This window comes from Bos indicus x Bos taurus, chromosome 19 (assembly GCF_003369695.1).
Source record: "Bos indicus x Bos taurus breed Angus x Brahman F1 hybrid chromosome 19, Bos_hybrid_MaternalHap_v2.0, whole genome shotgun sequence".
Taxonomy (NCBI): Eukaryota; Metazoa; Chordata; class Mammalia; order Artiodactyla; family Bovidae; genus Bos; species Bos indicus x Bos taurus.
Window position 1 is genome coordinate 917659 of NC_040094.1, and position 6782 is coordinate 924440.

The window sequence follows — 6782 nt, forward strand, 5'->3', positions numbered from 1 at the left end:
TCAGTTACGTTCAACTTTTTGTGACCTCATGGACTGTAGCCCGCCAGGCTCCTCTGTTCATGAGATTCTCCAGGCAAGAATACTATAGTGGGTTGCCATTCCCTTTTCCAGGGGATCTTCCCAACCCAGGAATCAAATGCAGGTCTCCTTCATTTCAGGAGACCTAGTAGTCACACATGACTTTCCTGGGAAGAGCAATTCTTCAGGGAAAATAGGTGATGCTTTTCCCTGGTGCTTCAATTTCTTTTTCTGATCCAGAGCTTTTTCATGGCGTTTTGCATTTCTCCATTTCTTGGAGTATAGAATAGAGGGTTCAACATAGGGGTGACTGTGGTATAAAACACAGCCAAAGATTTATCAACGGGTAAAGTACAAGGTGGTCTCACATACAGAAAAATACAGGGCACAAAGAAGAGAAGCACCACAGTAATGTAGAAGCCACAGATGGAAAAAGCTTTGTGCTTTCCTTTCTGACTAAGATTCTTCAGGGAGTGCAGAATGACCACATAGGAGATGAATAAGAGTGCAAAGATGACCACAGATATTGTGCCATCATTGACAACTAATGAGAGGGCAGTAATGTGGATGTCAGTGTAGGCAAGTTTTTACAAGGAGTACAAGTCACAGAAGAAATGGTCAATGACATTGGGGCCACAGAAGGGAAGATTGTAAATAAAGATAGGATGAAGAACAGCATGTAAAAACCCACCAACCCATGCCGAGAGCATAAATATGCACTCGCTGATTCACGATTGTCAAATAATGCGAGGGTTTGCAGATGGTCATGAAGCGCTCATAAGCCATGACCACCAGGAGTAAAATCTCAGCACCACCAAATAAGTTCTCCATAAAAAGCTGGGCCATTTCCAGTTTTTTAAGAAGAAACCAGAAGAGAAAGAGACACGTGTACCCCAATGTTCATCACAGCACTGTTTATAATAGCCAGGCCATGGAAGCAACCTAGATGTCCATCAGCAGATGAATGAATAAGAAAGCTGTGGTACATATACACAATGGAGTATTACTCAGCCATTAAAAAAGAATACATTTGAATCAGTTCTAATGAGGTGGATGAAACTGTAGCCTATTATACAGAGTGAAGTAAGCCAAAAGAAAAACACCAATACAGTATAATAATGCATGTATATGGAATTTAGAAAGATGGTAACAATAACCCTGTATACGAGACAGCAAAAGAGACACAGATGTATAGAACAGTCTTTTGGTCTCCGTGGGAGAGGGAGAGGGTGGGAAGATTTGGGAGAGTGGCATTGAAACATGTATAATATCATGTATGAAACGAGTTGCCAGTCCAGGTTTGATGCAGGATACTGGATGCTTGGGGCTAATGCACTGGGACGACCCAGAGGGATGGTATGGGGAGGGAGGAGGGAGAAGGGTTCAGGATGGGGAACACATGTATACCTGTGGCGGATTCATTTTGATATTTGGCAAAACTAATACAATTTGTAAAGTTTAAAAATAAAATAAAAATTAAAAAAAAAAAAAAAAAGCTGGGCCATGCAGGCTTGGAAGGAAATGGTTTTCTTCTCACAAATGAAGTTTTTAATCATATTTGGGGTGAAGATTGTAGAATAAAGAGCATCCAGAAATGATAAGTAGCCAAGAAAGAAGTACATGAGTCATCCAGGGTTGGGCTGAACACCACAGTCAGGACAATGAGTAAGTTGCCCACCACGGTCACAGTGTAGATGAGCAAGAACACCACAAACAGTATTTTCTGTCCCTGGGATCTCTGAGCAAGCCCTAAGAGGACAACTCAATAGCATTATTCCTATGTTCCATAGGTGCTTCTTTATGTCTTAGTTCAGAGTTCAGCACCAAATTACCTGTGAATAAAATTATTAGAGATGAGTTATTGAAGTCTTTTATATGTTTTATTATGTTCTGATGGTTTCAGATATTATAATACAGACTGATTAAAACATTGTCCCTAAACTTAACAATATTCTAAACTCATGGAGAAGCAAGTGATTAGAGATATTTCTGGGGAAAAGACACAGTATTAAATAAATGAGTTGCCACAAGTAGCTTTCCATGAAGATGCTAATTAAATTGTACATAAGCTAATAACATGTAAAATAAAAACTGATTAAACATTTAATAAAAAAGGAAAGCAAAGTTTACCTTTCATTTACTTTCCATTTAATAAAATGTGACATTACATTCTAGAAGTAGAAGAATCTTTTTAATGAATTTTTGAATACAAAATAGACATATCTGACAATTTCAATTTTTTTAAAGAATTTAGGAAATGATGCCACAACACCAATAGACAAAAGTAGCTTGGAAACAAATTTACATGAATAAAAATATCAAGTGAAACTGAAAGTTACCCAGTCATGTCTGACTCTTTGCAACCCCATGGACTATATAGTCCATGGAATTCTCCAGGCCAGACTACTGGAGTGGGTTCCCTTCTCCAGGAGATCTCCCCAATCCAGGGATCGAACCCAGGTCTCCCGCATTGCAGGCGAATTCCTTACCAGCTGAGCTGCTAACATACAGTTAATATATAAAATTGACAAATATGCATAAGCAATTAACTAATAAAGATAAAAATATAAATGAAAGTTAAAGGAAGAATACCTCTAAATGGTGAACAAACATGTGATATGATGCTGAAGCTCACCTATGTACAGAAGAAGTAGAAATTGAAGTCACAGCTTGATTACCATAGCATTAAATTACTTTATTAAATATCACTGAATCAAGGTGTAAAGCTGCTGCTTCATCTTTTAATTTCATCAGGTTAATAAGTTATGTTTAGAGAACATATTGAATCTATCTTCAGATTTACAAATATCTGCACATGAAAATATCCCCAAATTGTTACAGTTGAAATTAATTTCTAAGAATGTCTTTCAGAAGGCAAATTTATTCCAGATCATTAAAATATGAAAATACCTAAAAAAAGTATAACAAAATAGAATCAGTCTTCACATATTTTAGGAATCACAAAGGGTTCATAATATGGCTGATTTATGAAAATCACAAAATAAAACTCTTAAATAACTGAATTCTCAGAACATCAATGTACTGTAGCAAAATGGTGAGCCTAGTTCAGAATTTTGTGTCTAAATATACTTCCAGGTTTACCTGCATATGGAGAAAGCCATTCAACTCACGTTCTGGGCTCTAGTGCCTTCTCAAAGCATTGACTTTTGTTCACTGATGCCATCTCTGGAAACACAGTGAACAAGATACATGCAGCATCACTGGACTTTGAACTGGTTCCAAGTGACCAACATATTCTATGGTTGCAGGAAATCTAATCCATCTCAGACATTCAAGGAAAACAAAAAATTCTCAAATTGTTTGGATTTTCAAAGTGAATATCAATGTCCTGTTACCTAAAAACTCTGAATCTTGATTGTGAAGAGGAGCTCAAAATACCCACCACTGGGCAATGTGTGCTGATCACAAACACATGTTAAATCAATATTTTGATGGAGGAAACTATCCAGATTATGTAAGATTTGTTCACAATAAATTTTTGCTGTTTTCATTTATACCAATGAAAGTGAAATAGCCTTTGCAACATTTTGATTCTCAATCAGTTAGACTGCCCTGTTTTCATACAGCATTGTTCTTTGGATTTCCTGAAAGAAGGAGAATAATTTCATATACTTACATTATTGTGCTTTGATTCTGTCACTTTGATTTGAGAAGAAGCCCATCATGTGATTACTACTATAGACAAATTGTCTCTGTGATAAGGGTAAATGATTCTAAACTTTATCTACATTTAACTGAAGTAACTACTATTGAGTCATTCAATTAGTGCATCTCTAATGGTGATTTTTTTTCTAATTAAATTCTTTGAGACCATAATCATAATTCTGAGGGCATATAATTTATCTCCAGAGATGCAAGGATGGTCATTGTGTAGAAAATATAGAACTCTGTCCTCTTGGGGAAAATACTAAAAAATAACTTGAGAACATTTCATTAAAACAGAAAAGTCCAGTACGAGCAGAAAAGATACATGCAAAAACCTCATTTTAATTATGACCTTCAAAATTGGCAAATCTCTTTAAGCTTAAACTGTCTTTGAAGATTATTTCTGAACTGATTTTCAAAAATGATGAATACTAATTTCAGAGCAAGTCATTTAAAGTTTATTTTAAATGCAAATAAAATTGTCACACAATTTCAGACAGGTAAGTTGATAGAATCTGTTTATCAAAGTCCAGAAAGAGAAAACATTATGGAGCTATTTCATTCATCTCAGAATTCTCATGGGGCATTCACCAAAGTAGAAAATACACTAGACCATGACACAAGTTGCAATATCATACAGTTTATATATACATATAATGTAGTTCAGTTAGAAATTGATAACAAAAGTATAATATTTTTCAATTACTTAGCAAACAAAGGCCTGAAATTAATCATGAACATTTTCAGGTATATTTTCAACAGAAAGAGTGTGATATACATGTATTAAAAAATATGAAAGGCATCTATGAAATATACACATATATATATACACATATATATGAAAGACTAGCTATAACAATATAATGCTGTATATATAAATTAACTGTATACAGCTAGAGGAGTGTGTAAAGACAAATTTATGACTTCAAAGGCAAATATTAGAAAACAATAAATAAATATTTTCAGGAATGAACTGAGTTTTCTTTTTATTAGAAAAGAAAAATTAAAACAAACCCAGAAAACACTGTAGTATAGAAACAGTATTGAGAATACAAACTTCATTGAAAAAGTGATTGAAAATAACAAATCTATTGAAAACTAAAAATTGACTCTTTGAACATTAAATAAATTGATAAGTTTCTAGAAAATGGACTAAGGGAAAATAAGAAAAAAAATGCCTAATTAACAGAATCAAGATTGAAAAGCTGATCATCACTTCAGATTTCACATATTGTAGAAAGTTAATACAATGATATCTTTTTTTTTCTAATTTTATTTTATTTTTAAACTTTACATAATTGTATTAGTTTTGCCAAATATCAAAATGAATCCGCCACAGGTATACATGTGTTCCCCATCCTGAACCCTCCTCCCTCCTCCCTCCCCATACCATCCCTCTGGGTCGTCCCAGTGCACTAGCCCCAAGCATCCAGTATCGTGCATCGAACCTGGACTGGCAACTCGTTTCTTACATGATATTTTACATGTTTCAATGTCATTCTCCCAAATCTTCCCACCCTCTCCCTCTCCCACAGAGTCCAAAAGACTGTTCTATACATCAGTGTCTCTTTTGCTGTCTCGTATACAGGGTTATTGTTACCATCTTTCTAAATTCCATATATATGCGTTAGTATACTGTATTTATGTTTTTCCTTCTGGCTTACTTCACTCTGTATAATAGGCTCCAGTTTCATCCACCTCATTAGAACTGATTCAAATGTATTCTTTTTAATGGCTGAGTAATACTCCATTGTGTATATGTACCACACCTTTCTTATCCATTCATCTGCTGATGGACATCTAGGTTGCTTCCATGTCCTGGCTATTAGAAACAGTGCTGCGATGAACATTGGGGTACACGTGTCTCTTTCCCTTCTGGTTTCCTCAGTGTGTATGCCCAGCAGTGGGATTGCTGGATCATAAGGCAGTTCTATTTCCAGTTTTTTTTTAAGGAATCTCCACACTGTTCTCCATAGTGGCTGTACTAGTTTGCATTCCCACCAACAGTGTAAGAGGGTTCCCTTTTCTCCACACCCTCTCCAGCATTTATTATTTGTAGACTTTTGGATCGCAGCCATTCTGACTGGTGTGAAATGGTACCTCATAGTGCTTTTGATTTGCATTTCTCTGATAATGAGTGATGTTGAGCATCTTTTCATGTGTTTGTTAGCCATCTGTATGTCTTCTTTGGAGAAATGTCTATTTAGTTCTTTGGCCCATTTTTTGATTGGGTCATTTATTTTTCTGGAGTTGAGCTGTAGGAGTTACTTGTATATTTTTGAGATAAGTTGTTTGTCGGTTGCTTCATTTGCTATTATTTTCTCCCATTCTGAAGGCTGTCTTTTCACCTTGCTAATAGTTTCCTTTGATGTGCAGAAGCTTTTAAGGTTAATTAGGTCCCATTTGTTTATTTTTGCTTTTATTTCCAATATTCTGGGAGGTGGGTCATAGAGGATCCTGCTGTGATGTATGTCGGAGAGTGTTTTGCCTATGTTCTCCTCTAGGAGTTTTATAGTTTCTGGTCTTATGTTTAGATCTTTAATCCATTTTGAGTTTATTTTTGTGTATGGTGTTAGAAAGTGGTCTAGTTTCATTCTTTTACAAGTGGTTGACCAGATTTCCCAGCTCCACTTGTTAAAGAGTTTGTCTTTAATCCATTGTATATTCTTGCCTCCTTTGTCAAAGATAAGGTGTCCATATGTGCGTGGATTTAATAGAAAGCCCAGAGATAAATCCATGCACAATGATATCTTAAATGAATTTATGACATCATAATTGCCAACTGAAAGAAAATGGACCTATGCTACAGAAAAGACAAGTTTATAAACACACACAGAAAAATAATTAAAAGCTGGAATAATCTAATACCTAAGCAGCTTATAATCCTTCTTTTCCTCTCCACAAAATTTCATTGTTTGTAAATGTAATTAATCAATTCTGCATAACAACTAATCCAGGTATAGTACCAGTCTTACATAAACACCTTTAAAGAAAGGAGAAAATTAATATTCATACTAATGTATTTTATGCACCAAACATAACTCTTAGAATGAAACAAGGGCATCAAAAGGAAAATAAGGATTAATATCTCACAATTA

The 6782-nt window shown here is 35.1% G+C and overlaps 1 pseudogene; it reads right to left on the reverse strand.

Annotated features, from left to right (window-relative positions):
- Positions 1–236: 236 nt before the first annotated feature.
- LOC113877390 lies at positions 237–1806 on the reverse strand (annotated as a pseudogene).
- Between the last annotated feature and the right edge of the window lie 4976 nt (positions 1807–6782).